Below are 17,453 nucleotides of genomic sequence, written 5' to 3' on the forward strand. Positions count from 1 at the left end.
AAATTTCCCAATTCTTTTATCACCAGAAACATCTGGGAGTTGTTAAAAATGCAGATTCCTGAACCAATTTTTTGAAGAACTCTGGGGATGAGGGCAGAAATCTGCATTTTTAACAAGTTCCAAAATAATTCTTATTACACTAAAACTGAAGAACTTCTAAAGTCAGGCTTAGTATACAGATGGTGCAAGCCACTTATAACTGCTGCCACTAACATTGAGAGCCCAAACTATGTAATTTCTTTTGGTTGCAAATAATAGAAACTGGCACTACTTAGTTTAAGAAATAGAAAATAAGTGATAGCTCATTGTGGTTTTGATTTGCATTTCCCTGATGATTAGAGATGTTGAGCATTTTTTCGTATGTTTGTTGGCCATTAGTCTGTCTTCTTTTGAAAAATTTCTGTCCATGTTCTTTGCCAACTTTTTAATGGGGTTGTTTGATTTTTTTTTTTTTTTGCTGATTTTCCTGAGTTCTATATAGATTCTAGTTATCAGCCCTTTATGGAATGTGTAGCATGAGAATATTTTCTCCCATTCTGTAGGTTGTCTGTTTACTCTTGTAATAGTTACCTTGGCTGTGCAGAAGCTTTTTAATTTAATCAGGTCCCATTTATTTATTTTTGTTGTTGCTGTGATTGCCTTTGGGGTCTGATTCATAAATTCTTTACCTAGGCCAATGTCTATAAAAGTTTTTCCAACATTTTCTTCTAGAATTCTTATACTTTCATGCCTTAGATTTAAGTCTGTTATCTACCTCGAGTTGATTTTTGTGAGAAGTGACAGGTGGAGTTCCTGTTTCAGTCTTCTACATATGGCTATCCAATTTTCCCAGCACCATTTATTGAATAAGGATTCTTTTCCCCAGTGTATGCTTTTGTCTGCTTTGTCAAAGATTAGATGGTATATGAGGGTGGTTTTCTCAGTTCTGTTGCATTTATCTATGTCTCGGTTCTTGTGCCAGTACCATGAAGTTTTAGTTACTATAGCCTTGTAGTATAGCTTGAACTGGTAAATTGATGTCTCCCAAATTGTTCTTTTTGCTTAAGATTACTTTTGTCATACGGGGTCTTCTCTGATTCCATATGAAGCATAGAATTATTTTTTCTAGATCTTAAAAAAATGATATTGGTATTTTAATAGGGATTGCAATGAATCTGTAGATAACTTTGGGCAGTATAGACATTTTAACAATGTTGATTCTGCCAACCCATGAGCATGGTATGGTTTTCCATCTATTTATGTCCTCTGCTATTTCCTTCCCCAGTGTTTTGTAGTTCTCCCTGTAGAGGTCTTTCACCTCCTTAAATATATTCCTAGGTAAATCAAAACCACAATGAGATATCACTTAAATCCAGTGAGAATGGCTTTTATCAAAAAGTCCCCAAACAATAAATGTTAGCATGGATGTGGAGAAATAGGAACACTCATACACTGCTTGTGAGACTGCAAACTAGTACAATCTCTGTGGAAAGTAATATGGAGATACCTCAAGGAGCTACAAGTAGAACTACCATTTGATCCAGCAATACCATTACTGGGCATCTACCCAAATGAAAAGAAGACATTCTATAAAAAAGACTTCTGCACTAGAATGTTTATAGCAGCACAATTCATGATTGCAAAGATATAGAAACAACACAAGTGCCCATCAATACATGAGTGGATTAATAAAATATGGTATATGTATACCATGGAGTTCCACTGAGCCACAAAAAACAAAAACAATGGTGATCTAGCACCTCTTGTATTTTACTGGATAGAGCTGGAGCCCATTCTATTAAGTGAAGTATCACAAGAATGGAAAACAAGCACCACATGTATTCACCATCAAATTGGTATTAACTGATCAACACTTATGTGCACATATAGTACTAACATTCATTGGTTGCTAGGCAGGTGGGAGGGGGAGGGGGGATGGGTATATTCTCACCTAAGGGGTGCAGTGCACACTGTCTGGGGGATGGACACTCTTGAAACTCTGACTCAAGTGGTCAAAGGCAATATATGTAAACTAAACATTTGTACCCCTGTAATATGCTGAAATAAAAATTAATTAATTATAAAAAATAGAAAATAATAATTGGAAGAGTGATGTATTGATTGAGTTCAATGGTGACCCCCCCCAGAGAAGATATGTTCATATCATAATTCCCAGAACCTATGAATGTTACCTTATTTAGAAAAAGTTATCTTTGTAGGTATAATTAAATTAAGAATCTTAAGATGAGGGGATCATTTTGGGTTATCCAGGTATGTCCTAAATCCAATGACAAATGTCTCTATAAAGACACACAGAGTAGACAGACAGAAGATAAGATGATGTGAAGACAGAGGCAGAAATGGGAGTGATGTAGCCACAAGTCAAAAAAGCCAGGAGAGGCAAAGAACAGGCTCCCTGCCACCCCAGAGCCTCCACAGGGAGTATGGCCCTGCTAACATCTTGATTTTGGAATTCTGGCCTCCAGAACTGTGCGAGAATAAATTTCTATTATTTTAAGCCACCCAGTTTATGGTAATTTGCTATAACAACCATAGGAAACTAATAGAGGTGGCACCCAAGCTTTAGAAAGGGCCGGAGCAAGACAGCTCTGGGTTCCTTGGGGGCAGAAGTTCTTACTCTTTCTCCTAGTCTTTGTATCTTTCAGTTCAAAATTTCTAACTCCCAGGAGAGAGACTCTGATTGTCTTGGGTTGGGATTGATGTAAGAACATGGCCACTGAGGATCGCTCCCTGTTTGTCGGTTGCAATTCCCAAGAAGAGAATATCATTGTGACTAGAGTCAACTAATTATATCCCTTTCTACTCTATGTTCTTCTTCCCTCACTGTACTGTGACTTAGAATGTAATGTTGGCATGGACCAACTCTAAGTTTGTGAAATCCGACCAGTTACAGCCACCTTGACAGAAAAGCAGCTCCAAGTAAACATCATGCAGACTCATAAACCTGGGGAAATAAAATGGAAAGGGAAATCAAGAGGCTCGAACCTGGAGCACAGGCATCTCAATGTTGCAATACTTGATGTAGAAAAAGTGGTAGAAATTAAGTGCTGAAGACTGAAGCAAGAGAACAGGAGTTGACTAATATCCTGCACATTATCTTCAGAAGCTCTGTTTCTTCCTCCAAAGTTCTTATTTGCATAAAGTGAAATGGCCTACACAACTCAGCTAAGTTTTTAAGTCACTTATCAAAACTAAGAAATTAATTTTGGTACAGTACTATTAACTAAACTACAAACTTTATTCAGATTTCTCCAGTTTTTCCTAGAACATCTGTCTTCTATTTCAGGAGCAATCGAGGATCCCACAGTGCACTAGTTGTCAAGTCTTCTTACTCTCCTCTAATCAGTGACAGTTTCTCAGTCTTTCCTTGTATTTCCTCAACCTGACACTTTTTGAAGCAAAGTGGTCAACTATTTTGTAAAATATCCCTCAATTTTGGTTTGTCTGATGTTTTCTCATGAATAGACTGAGATTGTGGGTTTGGGGGAAGAACATCACAGAACTGATTGCCCTTCTCCTTGCATCCTGTCAGAGCCAATGATATCAGTGAGATTAATTTCTGTTGATATTACTTTTACCTTCATATGATAACTTGGTTAACATAGTTTTGCCAGATTTTTCCACCATGAAGTTCCTATTCTTACCTTTACAAACTCTATTCATTAGAACTTAATCATTGGGTCCAGTCCACACTCAAGGAGAGGAGAATTAAACACCTCATGTTGAGGAAGAGATATCAAGAAGTTTGTGGCAATATATTAAAACTACCACACACTTAGTAATTTGGAGGAGGAGATCCCTTGGATCTCAGAAAATATCATTTCTCCTTAAAGTTTCATCCATGCATTTTAGCATCCATCAATGAATCTTGCCTGCAGCAATTGTTTGTTGTGTTTTTCTAATGGTGATTTTCTAGTTCCCTCATTCCTTGTACATTTAAAGGCTTTCATTCACTTCTATTTTTTTCAATGATTTGTTTATATACTTATAAACTCAGGGACATAGATTTTACTCTTTGGATTGTATTCCAATTCTGTCACAATTTATGTTGCTCAGATTGTTTCCTCTTTGGCCAGTGGCCCCTGTGTCCTTTCAATATACCTCTCTATCCTTTTTTATTTTTTTCTTAAGCATTTTGTGTTTTCTGGCCCTACTAAATTCTCCATACTCATCTTGTATTTTTCCTTCCCCAACCCTAAAATCAGAAATTTTTCCTTTTATTGGAGAATGGTATTTAGAAACCAAGATCCAGGTACTAGGTGTCCTTGTTCCCACTGAGGTATCAGTTCTTCTAGGCCCTCTCATTGGACAGAGCTAGTAAGTATATGCATGTATATTAACTCATGTATGTATACATATATGTTTATTTCTTTATCTATATACATATATTCTATGTAATAAACACACACACACACACAAATCCCTGGGTTCATTCTAGCCTTCACTTGCCTTGCCCCAGATTATTTGTAACTTCTTTCTGAAAGTGAAAAACTTGGCTCACATTATGTATAATTTTTTATTTGTTTAACCACATGTATACATATTTTCAGAATTGCTAACAGCTACCCTGTGAGAAACAAATTTACCAACTCAATACCATGTTATTTTACAATTCCTTTTGATTTTAGCTTTATAGTATCCATTCAGAACACTATTTTCAAAATTACTTGGGCCAGCACTTTTGTCTGGACCCCCACCCCTTCAGTGAAGTTATGTCATACATTGATATACAGTTACATTTATTTGTTACAGTCTACATTACATCCTGAGATTCCCCTACAATCTGAATGATTAAAAAAAAAATAAACCACATAGAGTTAAGTACACTTTTTTGGCAAACTAAAGGTTTTGACAGGAGCATCAAGTCATGTATCCACCAACATTATTATCACCCTAAAAGTATCTCTGGTTAGCTTTTCCCCCCTCCACAAACTCCTGTCCATGACTGAACTATTTTCCATCCCTGTAATTTTACCTTTTCCAAAATGTCATATAAACCAAATCATACAATATATTGCATTTCTTGGTAACTTTTTTTACTTAGCACAATGCATTTAAGATTCCATCCATATTGCCATGTGAATTCATAGTCTGCTCTTTTATATCTCTGAGTAGTATTTCATTAAATGGATGTACCACAGTTTTGGTTATTCATTAACTTGTTGAAGCACATCATAGTTGTTTGTTGTTTGGGATGATTATGAATAAAGTTACTATAACTATTTGCATACAGATTTTTATGTGAACATAAATTTTCATTTCACTTGGGTAAATACCAAAGAGTGGGATTGCTGGGTTATACAGTCAGTATATGTTTAACTTTGTAAGAAACTGCCAAACTCTTTTCCGATTTGGAGGTACTATTTTGCATTCCCTCCAACAATAAATGAGAGTTCTTATTGTTTTACATCCTTGCCAGCAACTCATATTGTTAGGGTTTTTTTAAATTTTTTATTTTATTTTAGCCATTCTTATATTGTATAGTGGTATCTCATTGTGCTTTTAATTTGCATTTGCCTAATAACTATTTGTATTAGTTTGCTAGGGCTGCCATAATAAAATACCACAGACTCGGTGGCTTAAACAATAGAAATTTCTTTCTCACATTTCTGGAGGCTAGAAGTTAAAGACCAAGGTGTTCTCAGGGTTGGTTTCTGGTGGGGCCTCTCTTCCTGGCTTTTAGATGGCTGCCTTCTCATCTTATCTTCACTCAGCCTTTCCTCTGTGCACATGCAGACGGAGCCCTTTTCTCTTCATATAAGATGGCCAGTCCTATCGGATTAAGGTTTCACCTTTATGATTCACTCAACCTAATTATTTCCTTAAACACTTCATCTCCATGAAGATTGAGAGTCAGGGCTTTAACATGAATTTTGAGGGACATAATTTAGTGCATAACACTAATGATATTTAGCATCTTTTCATGTTTATTTGCCATCTGTATAACTTCTCTGGTGACATTCCATCCAGATCTTTTGCCTGTTTTTTAAATTATACTGTTTATTTTCTAGGTGTTGAGTACTATACATATTTTGCACACAAGACCTTTATCAGATATGTGAAATCCATTGTTTATCTTTTAATACTCTTACTGTGTCCTTCACAGAGCAAAAGTTTTAGATGGTCATATAGTTTATCTTTTTTTTTAAATGAGTTGTGCTTTTGGTGTTGTATCTAAATACTCATCATCACCATAACCAAAATCACAGATTTCCTTCTGTTTCTTTTATATTTTTATATTCCAGATTTAGGTTTATGATCCATTTTGAGTTGATTTTTGTACAATATATGTTGAAGTCCTTTTCTTTTTCTTTTTTTTTGTATATGGATGTCACATTGTTCTAGTATGATTTGTTGAAAAAACTAGCATTTCTCCATTGAATAGCCTTTGAATCTTTGTCAAAAACCAGTTGATAATACTTGTGTAGATATATTTCTGGGTTTATTTATTCTGTTCCACTAGTTTTTTTAAGTCTATATCTTCACCAGTGCCATACTGTCTTAATTACTGTTGCTTTAGAGTAAGTCTTGAAATTATTTCTGACGATTGATCTTCACTTGGGAGTGTGTTGGGTATTTTTTCCTTTAAGTATGTCTCATAATTTTTTGTTCAAAGCCACATAGGTTGTGAAGATCAGTAGAAACTAAGGTGTTTTTTTTTTAATTTCAAAATATTCAGGGGATACAAATGTTTTTGGTTACATGGATTGCTTTTTTAATGGTTGAGTCCTAGCTATAGGTGTGCCCATCACCCATATAGTGTTCTTTGTACCCATTAGGTAGGTTTGCCTTTCCCCCCTCCCCCCTGGTTGATTTCCACTGAGTGTTATTAATACTACCCTCTGTGCAGATGTGTGCTCATCAGTTAGTTCCAATTTAATAGTGAGTATATGTGGTGTCTGTTTTTCCATTCTTGAGATACTTCACTTAGGAGAATCATCTCCAGTTTCATCCAGATTGGAGACTCCACCAAGAGTCTCCTGGAATTGATAAATAAATTCAGCAAAATCACAGGATACAAAATCAGTGTACATAAATCAGTAGCATTTCTATATTCCAATAACAGTCAAACCAAGAGTTAAATCAAAGACTCAATACCTTTCACACTATCTATAAAGAAAATAAAATACCTAGGAATATGCTTAACCCAGGAGGTAAAAGATTTCTACAAGGAGAATTACAAAACTCTGAGGAAAGAAATCACAGAGGATACAAACAAATGGAAAAACATATCATGCTCCTGGATAGGTAAAATCATCATTGTTAAAATGTCCATACTATCCAAAGTGACTTACCAATTCCATGGAATCCCCATCAAATTACCAACATCATACTTCACAGATCTAGAAAAAATAACTCTATGCTTTGTGTTGAACCAGAAAACAGCTTGAATAGCCAAAGCAATCTTAAGCAAAAAGGATAAATGTGGAAGCATTACATTACCAGACTTCAAACTATACTACAAGGCTACATACAGTAACCAAAACAGCAAGGTATTGGTAAAAATAGAGACATAGACCAACGGAACAGAACAGAGAACCCAGATATAAAACCATCTACCTACAACTAACTGATCTTTGACAAAGCAGACAACAATGTACACTGGGGAAAAGAAGTCCATTCAATAAATAGTGCTAGGAAAATTGGATAGCCACATACAGAAGAATAAAGCAGAACCCCCACCTCTCATCACTCATGAAAATTAATTCCAGATGGATAATGACTTAAATCTAAGGCATGAAGTCATAAGAAGTCTAGAGGAAAATGTAGGAAAAACTCTTCTAGATATCAGCCTAGGAAAAGAATTTATGAGGTCTTATGACTAAGACCTCAATGGCAATCATGGCAACAATAAAAATTAATAAATGGGATTTGATTAAACTAAAAAGCTTCTGCACAGCTAAGAAACTAAGGTAGATAGTTTTTGTACCTGCCAATGGGCATGTCTTTTTTTTTCTTCTGCTAGAATCTTAGTGGAGGGTTTTGCATTAATCCAATTAGGAATAAGATAGGTTTTGTGATTTTTTTCTTTCTTTTTTCTTCTTTTTTCTTTCTCTCTCTCTTTTTTTTTTTTTTTGCTATGTTTATACTCAGTGCACCACAGATTTCAAATTCCTACTGATAGCTTGTCTCTAGGGTAGTAGTTGTATATCAGAGCAATACCTGTTTGATTCTGAGCTTTAGTCTTCCCTTTGAACTGTGCCTCACAGAGATTCTCTTTGTACATCATTGTTCCTCTTCTCTTCCTCTCCCAGCAGTATTCTGCCTTTACTTGTTATTGAAGCTTCTTAGCTTCACAGTGGGGGGTGTGAGGTGCAGTCTGTTGTTCTGATTAAGGTTCTGTGTTAGTGTGTCTGCTTACCTGGGCTATGTGGTCTTTTTAGTTCTCCTGCCCTTCCCCTTGGCCATAGTTGTGGGCTCAGCACTTAATCCTGCCTCTCTCCCCAGGAATAGGTTTTTTTTTTCTCCGTTTGATTCCCTTTCCTCAGCTGCAATGAGTGGTCACCAATATCCTAAAGCCAGTAGTTTGGGCCTTTCTCCCACAGATTAACACTTTTGTTTTTCTGAGAGAAGTTTCTTGCCCTCCTGCAGGGCTACCGCTCTCCAAGGTTATATGGCTCTTTCTGATCTATATTTTGAGTGTTCAGTGGGGTTAATTGAGAAAGGTCCAGCAAAAGGGTACAGACTACTGCTCCCCCCAATTTTTGTAGCACCCAGGGGTTTCCACACTATTCCACCACCCCACACTAGGCCTACATCAATTTCTCAGTCTTCCTAGCTGAATTCTTCTTGCTGGTGTCTAGCTGCATCTACCCCAGGTAGGCACACATTTGTATGTCCTCTCTAATTAGAGTCACTCTTTCTTAGAGTTTGGGCCAGTTATGTGTTCTATGACCTCAGTTCATCAGTGAGACTTTTTAAAAAGTCATGAATTTGAACTTAGTTTTATTCTTTTTGTGAGAAGTTTAGGAATATCACTAACATTATCTCTCTACATCTTCCAGTTCTATGTATACCAGGGCTGAAGCCAGAACTTACCAATTTTGCCATTGAAAGACCTGATGTAAAAGATTGGGTTGGAGGTAAAACTATCCCCCTGAGTCCAGAACCACTAGTTCTTCTTGTCCATCCAGAAATCGACACATGCTGTGAAGCATTTTTGATGGGTTAGTATTACGGAATAGCATGTTGAGACTAAGAAATAATTTTGAAAATCCTTATTCTAAATGTGTCAGCAAAAACATTCTATGAAGTCTTTATTTATATAACCACTATTTTTTTGTTCTACTTAAGTGTCTTATTCAATAAACCTCTTCAGTTCTTTATTCCTAGGTTGAACTCTCATTTGTTAATTCGCTGAAAAATAGTTTCTGAGTGACAATTTAGAGTAATCAAGAAACTTTATACCCAGTTCTAAGCAAGAGATACAGTTGCAAAACATCACACTCAGTAGGATAGAGTCCTAGGTTGTTATAGTTTGCTATTTGTGAAACTATCATTGCCAAACAGAAGGTACTTGTGCATGGATATAGAGGTGAGTGAGTGAGTGTGTGTGTGTGTGTGTGTGTGTGTGTGTGTGTGTGTGTGTGTGTGAGAGAGAGAGAGAGAGAGAGAGAGAGAGAGAGACAGAGAGAGAGCTCTAAGAAGAGATAAGCCCTTCTTTACCAATGCAGAGATCTATAGCCCTGGAAATAGCTTCTGTGGAAAATAGTCCCTTTGGAACTATTTCCTGAACTGATGCCCAAACTCAATCTGAAGGATAAACTTTTACTATTCTCTTTCCTTGATTAAAGTTCCCAGTGGCTATTATCTGTTCAATTAGTATAATTATAATTGCTGGTGTTGAATACAACTATGCTCTAATTCTTTATGACTTTCTTGCTGTTGTTTTCCAAATTTCTCTTTCCAAATGTAGGAAATTATAAAACAGGGATTTAACCATAATAATAGCCAGCAGTAATTCTCTTTGTAACTGGGTTTAAATACATCTGTCCTGAAGATGGTTATAATCTAGTTGGGGAGACAGGATATACACATGAAACAGTAATTGCTAATACCAAAGAGTATGTGCTTAGTGATGATTGAGTTGTATAAACATGGCACAGTCACCAAATGTCATCTTTGAACCCCAGGCAGACAAAGAAGAAGTAACTTCAGCTAGGTCTTGTAGGAAAAATGTACATAACATGTTAAGGAAACATTGGTTAGATCCATGTCCTTTGTATAAAAATTCAATGAGTAGTATAAAATAAGCCTGTAGAAGTTGATTACTAACATACTGTGGGTCATAATATATAAAGCAAATTGCTTTATCTACCCAGAACACTTTATTTTTGTCTGGTAAACACTTCTTTCTTTTAGAGCCTTCACCCTACTTCCAACTTAACCATACAATTCCAAAGCAAGTTGAGAACCCCCAACCCTTCCCCAACCCTAACCCAAGGAATTCAATCAGAGCTCTTTCTTAGGATCTGTACACTTAGAATTACCTAAAGAGGAACTTTTTCTGTCCAAGGAAAGGTTATAAAGATGTTGAACCTAAAGCTGCCAGAGGCCACAGAGAAAGGCATCTAGCAGAAGAACTGGGGAGAAGAGACAGGCAAAGAATCCTGATGATGGTCAAGCCTCTGGTTCTAGCCACAACTTTTCCTCCTGATTTTTAGTTTTGTGAATCATTGAATTTCCCTTTTCACCCAAGCCAGTTTCTGTCATTTGTAAACAAGTGTTCTGACTAATATGGGGAATAAGTAAGAGGGCTTTGAATGCCAGAGGTTTGGCTTTGAGGACCTGACTGTCATGATTTGTGAGGTCTTAACCACCTGAGAATCTTTAATTTTATAATATTTACCTATAAACACAGTGGATGCCTTTGGGGTCTTCAGAATGGTAATTGCTTATTTGCAAAGCAACATTTCAAAAAGATTATTCTGGCACAGGAGTATAGAATAGATTGGAGTAGAAACAGGTTAGAGACAATTAAACCAGGTGGTTGACTATTAGAACCATCATGCGGTAAACAGACAGCTCAGAATGGAGGTGGCGCCCAGAGGGGAAAGTAAAGGTCAGAGTAAGGAATCTTTCCAGAAGAGTCATCAGAGGAGGAGCACCATCACTGGGCATTTGGTTATGACTAAGGGATTGAGACTTCTGTCTTTTTCCAAGTATTTAATAGAAAATAAATCTTCCATTTCCTTGGGTTTTCTTGAGTCTTTTCCCAGGGAAATCCACCTCATCTTTTGAAACACAAAAGCTTAAGTCATATTTCCACAAAAATCCTTCTAACTAAAACAAAGACGTCTTCCAAATTGACATTTCTATAGCAATTTTGGTTTTTCATGACTCACTGACTTCAGACAAGTGGAGGTAAACAGAGCAGATCATGCACAAAACCTGTATCATTCTCATTAAATCATAGGTTTCTAAGAGATAATATGAGGTCATCTGTTCATCACTTCTGCTTTGGTCTAGCCATACCTACTTTCTTGAAGAGTGGTGACTTGAGATTTAACCATTTTTATGTCCTATATTTTTTTTTCTTTCTTTCTTTCTTTTTTTTTTTTTTTTTTTTTGAGACAGAGTCTTGCTCTGTTGCCCAGGCTAGAGTGAGTGCTGTGGCATCAGCCTAGCTCACAGCAACCTCAGACTCCTGGGCTTAAGTGAGCCTCCTGCCTCAGCCTCCCGAGTAGCTGGGACTACAGGCATGTGCCACCATGCCTGGCTAATTTTTTCTATATATGTTTTTAGTTGGCCAGATAATTTCTTTCTATTTTTAGTAGAGACGGGTGTCTCGCTCTTGCTCAGGCTGGTCTCGAACTCCTGATCTTGAGCAATCCACCCGCCTTGGCCTCCCAGAGTGCTAGGATTACAGGTGTGAGCCACCGCACCTGGCCGAGATTTAACCATTTTTAAAATATTTCATTACTATCATGATCCCCCACTACACTCACCCCCCCCACACACACACGCACACACAGAGAGAGAGAGAGACAGAGAGAGAGAGAGAGAACCAGTGGAATCCCAATTCCAGGACTTAATAGCTCTCCCTCAGTAAATGCCATTTATTGAGAACTTGAAATTAAGACTTGGATAAAATGGCTTCTTAATCAGTAGAAACTCATATACTATTGGATTTTTAGAGCAGGGCAGGGCGGGTATGGTTTATAGATTGTTCTAGCCCAGTGTTTATCAAATTTACCTGATCATAAGAATCACTTGGTATGTTTGTTCAAAATGCATGTTCCTAGCATTCTTCCAAGATGATTTTGATTCCATAGGTCAGGAGCGGGCTGCTGGTATTCTTGTTAAGTAATTTTAAGAAATATTATTCCACCTTATTCTTAAGGATCCAAATAAGGCTTTAAGAAATTAAATTACACATCTGGTGATAGAACTCAGAACTCCTCAGTCCTACTAAGACTCTTGTTTAACTTTGTACTTCTCTTTATAAAGATGGGGACCAACTAGTCTTTCCCTTTTGGGTGCATGCATCTATCATTACATTTTAGCAACTGACATTGTAACTGTCACTCTGTCTCCTTTGATGGGATGAAAGAAAGAATAATAATCAGAATCAGAATCACATCATTTATTAAATCCTTTCCTGTTAGCCCCAGATTCTGGGCCCATTTAGATTCCTCGAAAGCAATGTTTTATAAAGCCAAAAAGCAGGAGACCACTTAGTCATCTTTTACTGATTTGCTATTGCTTTCACATTGACCTTGGTGCTCATAGTAAATGCCATTTATTGAGAACTCACAAGGAGCACAGCCCTACACTTAAGACAATTATAGACATCATCTCATTAAATCTCAATGATCCAATTATCTGACTCTCTCTGACCTCCACTACTCATTTATTATATCATTATCACTTCATTAAATCCTAACAGCCTTAGCAGCTGACTTCCCCGAAATCCACCACCATTTTATTGGAATGAATACAACTATCTGCTTGCTTAGACTGGGCACAAAGTTTGTCTGGTCACCTAGTCTCAACTATCCTAAGTCTTATACATTCTACCAATGATATATTTTGATTATACGTTTGGATTTAAGCTTCAGAAGTCAAACATCACCTCTGAAATGTGATGACACAAAGAGTCAACAGAGAGAAAAAGTCAAAATTCTGAGAAACAAAAATCCACTAGCCCAGAATCCAGCAATAATGCCTTTATATGGAATATAAATCAGCTATTTGCGGGGTATGGATCAGATTTTCCTCTCCAGTCAGGAGAATATGTCACTTAAAAGGATCTGCCTTGGATGGTGACAAGATGTTCTCTGCCACTAAGCACTTGTGGCAAGGAAAGTATCCAGGATTTGCTTACTAAGAGGAGATGGCAAAAGAGGTAAATCTTGCTAAAACCTCCAGAATAAATTTTAGTTAAGCCCAAACCCTGAAATTGGGACTGGGTATTTAAAAAACCCACAAAACTTAAAGCCAACAGACTAGCACTTGGATATAGCTAGCGCTATATTATTTCCAAATAATTTGGAAATAAGCTCTGTTGACTAAGCCACATTTAAAGAATAAAGAATATCATAATAAAATTTCTAGAAAAAATAAAATCTGATGGAGTCTGAGAATAAAAGGAAAATGTGAGCACCTAGAAATAAGTTGCAGTCTTTCAAAAATGGCTTTGGAGTGAGACACAGTTGATTTCAAATCCTGTCTCTTCTAAACAGTGTGGCTGGAGTACATCACTTGATTGCTTTGAGACTCAGACTTCCTATATGCACAATACATAGAACCAAACCTCTGAAGCTTATTTGGACATTATAAGTTCTTATCACAGTATTTACATAGTATACATATGTTTTTAAAACCTATTTCTTCACAAGAGATAAATTCACCCAAGGAATAGTGCCCAGTTATTTCATGTAATCCTTTTGAGGGCAATGATTAAGGGGTATTCCTCTAGATAACTATGCCAGTTCTTGGGTTCAGAGCTGTAACCGCTTCACCACAAAATGGAAGAGAGACAAGTCCGGAGAGGACAGTTGAGGATATAAGGAAGTGTTCACAAACGTGGCTTTCATTCTGGGCTCCAGACTTATTTGGACTCCCTGGAAAAGTCACTTGAGCTTAATATGTGCTTATTGCCATGGAGCTATTCTCAGTATCCAGGACATCTGCAGCTTAGATAGTTTCCGAAAAATGTGGCACCAGGTAGTTTCAGGCATCATAGAAATGTTCTCCCTTCACATGCACAGCAGACAATGTGAATTTCTCAATTATGGCAGGAACCTCCTTAGGACAAAACTCTACCAGTCCCTGACATTTGAGAGGATGAGTTAGCATATCCCCTCAAAGTCAGACAGCTCATTGAAAGCTCAGTGAAGCCACATCAATCACTTTGACTTCCTTTTGATAAATCTGGATAAAAGAACATTTCTCACAGAAAGAACCATTCCAATTGGAAGTAATCTTAAAGGACAGCAGAACATAACATTCATTGAGCATCTCTCATGTGCCAAGATCTTACCTTTTATGTTCATCTTCTTAACAATTTTACAAATTAGGCATATTCCCATTTTAAGAAAAAGGGCTATGATCCAAAGAGAATAAGTTACATGCCTACCATTTCACAGCAAGAAAGCAACAGAGACAGAATTTGAACTCAATTCTGTTTTTAATTCCTGATATTTCGTTCCCTCATACTGGCCCAAAGTCAAGAGTCAGTCAAAGTCAGAGAGAGGTCAGTCAAGAATCAATAGTGAATATTTAAAGGTTGTATTTAATTTTCTATGAATTTTCTTGTCCTAGTATCATGGAAAAACTGGTTTCACACAACTCTGAGATTTGCCCAGAGATGTGTATTTATGTCTTCTCGGTATCCACTTATTCTGTTTCCACCCCCAAGTGGGTGAAGTGAAATTCAGTGCTGACACTAGACCAATTTAAGCTCAGATCCTACAGGTTAAGGGCAAAATTCTCCACAAGATTGCCCTCACTCCAGACCCCAGCCACAAGCTTCAGGGACTCCCCAGGCCATCCATACTTCTGACTGAATGGCTACAAATTGAGAGTTGCCACAATCCCCTCAGGTTTGATAATTCACTTGAATGACTCAGGAAAGGACTATATTATGTTTACAGTTTTATTATAAAGATTAGGCCAGGCATGGTGACTCATGCCTGTAATCCCAGCACATTGGGAGACCAAGGCAGGGGAATTACTTGAGGCCAGGAGTTTGAGACCAGCCTGGGCAACATGGGGACACCCCATCTCTACAAAAAAATTGTTTTTTTCTTAATTAGCCAGGCATGTCTGGCTAATTGGTCGTGCATGCCTGTAGTCTCAGCTACTCAGGAGGCTGAGGAAGGAGGATGACTTAAGCCCAGGAATTTAAGGCTACAGTGAGCTATGATGTGTCACTGCATGTCAGCCTGGGCAACAGAGAAAGAAATATATCCATAGGCCACAGGGGTAAGATAAATCTGGGAGGGCCTCAGACGCAGAACTTGCATACCCTTTCACCCACGGAATCAGGCATATCACCCTCCTAGTACATCAGTAATGTGTTCACCAACCAGGAGCTCCACTGTCCAGAGTTTTTATCGGGGTTTCCTTACCTGAGTGTGATTAAGTCATTGACCACATGATTGAATTCAATTTCCATCCCCTCTCTGGTGTTCCCAGAAGTCAGGCTTACTCAAAGTCTCAACACTAATCAACATGGCTGGTCTTTCTGGTAACCAGCCCCCATTCCAAAATTATCTAGGGGCCCAGCATAAGTCACTTTATTAGCATAACGAAGACACTCTTTACCACTTGGGATAGTCCAAGGATTAAGAGTCTTCCTCTCAAGAATCAGGGACAAAGGCCAAATTCCTTATTATACAATACCACCCTACTCCATCCTGCCCCTCAAACTTGTTCTTTTTTTTAGCAATCCCGATTATGTTAGGGGCACCGCTAAACATCCTTTCATCTTGCCAGACCTGAAAACCTGGGCCGTCCTTTGCCCTTCTCAAGTAGGATATTTTCCCTGGGGTTGATTTTCTTCTCAAGGTTTCCCATATGCATCTTCTCCTCTTCATTACTTCTGCCACTGCCAGTTAGAGTTCAAACCTTCAGGAGCCTAAGTTATTGACCAACTTTCTGATGTATCTACCTGCCCCCAGCTTCACCTACTTCAATCCTTCTTGTACACGACTATCAATCTCCTTTAAACATCTCAGTAATTAGCAGTTCCTCTAAGCTTGTTTGAGAACCCTCTTTCTCTGTACCATACAGTCCCCTAAGACATTACATTTCCTTGCTATGTGCTCAGAGGAGATTAGAAAAACCACTAACGTTCCAAATGGTCTTAGCAAGAAGGAAAAACACACAGTATGGTAACTGGAATGAGCACTGATCCTGGAGTCCAGAAGGCTTGGGTCTGAATCGTAGCTCAACTGCAAGATACAAATATGTACATTGTAGAGGCATTTCCTAGAGCAAATAGTAAGGTGCCTAGTCCTTAAATGGTCTACAATATACCTTGGTCATTATTATTAAACTCCAATATATTAATATTTGCCTCTATTATTATAACCACATTTTTTCTGTCTGGCTATCAAGGGCTATACATATATATTTTTCTATGAAATTCTGGATGCTCTGGGGAGAATTTGTCTCCTGACCTTTTTTAGCTTCTAGAGACCACCTGCATTCCTTGAGTCCATTCTTCATCTTCAAAGCCAGCAAAGAACCTGCCTAGATAACCCAAGCCAATTCCCCATGCTCAGCTCAGCTGATTAACAGCCTTCATTCTGTCCGAAACCTTACTTGCCTTTGACATGTAAAGTAACATATTCAAAGGCCCCGGGGATGAGGATGTGGACATCTTGGGTAGGGGGAGGACATTATTCCTCCTACTATAGGCCAAGTTCAGGTAACATTTTAGGTATGAAGCTTTCCTTGATGACTCTCATGCATATTGTTCTCTTTCCTTTAATCCAGTAGTTCTCAACCTTGGCTGTACCTTGGGGTCATCTGGGGAACTTTTAAAAATGCCTTGTCCCATTTTTGAGAGATATGGGTTAATTGGTCAATCGTTGAACTGAGCAAAGGGTTTTTTTTCAATGGTCCCCCAACAATTCTATTATGCAGCCAAGACTGAGAACAACTGCACTAATAAGTTTTTGTAATTTTATCTTATCTGTCACTGTAGAGAGGAGATATTGTATGATGACTGAAAAGGAGACTCTGCAGTCTGCCCGACCGTATTGAAATCTTCCAGCTTCACTTCTAACTAGGGGTCAGGTCTTGAGTGAGTAAGCAATCACTTGGTACCTCTCTCTTGATTTGTAAACCCTAAAGAATAATAATGCCCTATAAGTGTTGTTGAGAGGATGAAATGAGACGAAGTATGAAATGAGACGAAGCACGTGGTTCAGAATATGCTCTCAACCAATATTAGCTCTAAAAGTGTTTCATGGCCATTTGCCCTATCTTTGACACTTACC

This window comes from Lemur catta, chromosome 9, assembly GCF_020740605.2.
Source record: "Lemur catta isolate mLemCat1 chromosome 9, mLemCat1.pri, whole genome shotgun sequence".
NCBI classification, from domain to species: domain Eukaryota; kingdom Metazoa; phylum Chordata; class Mammalia; order Primates; family Lemuridae; genus Lemur; species Lemur catta.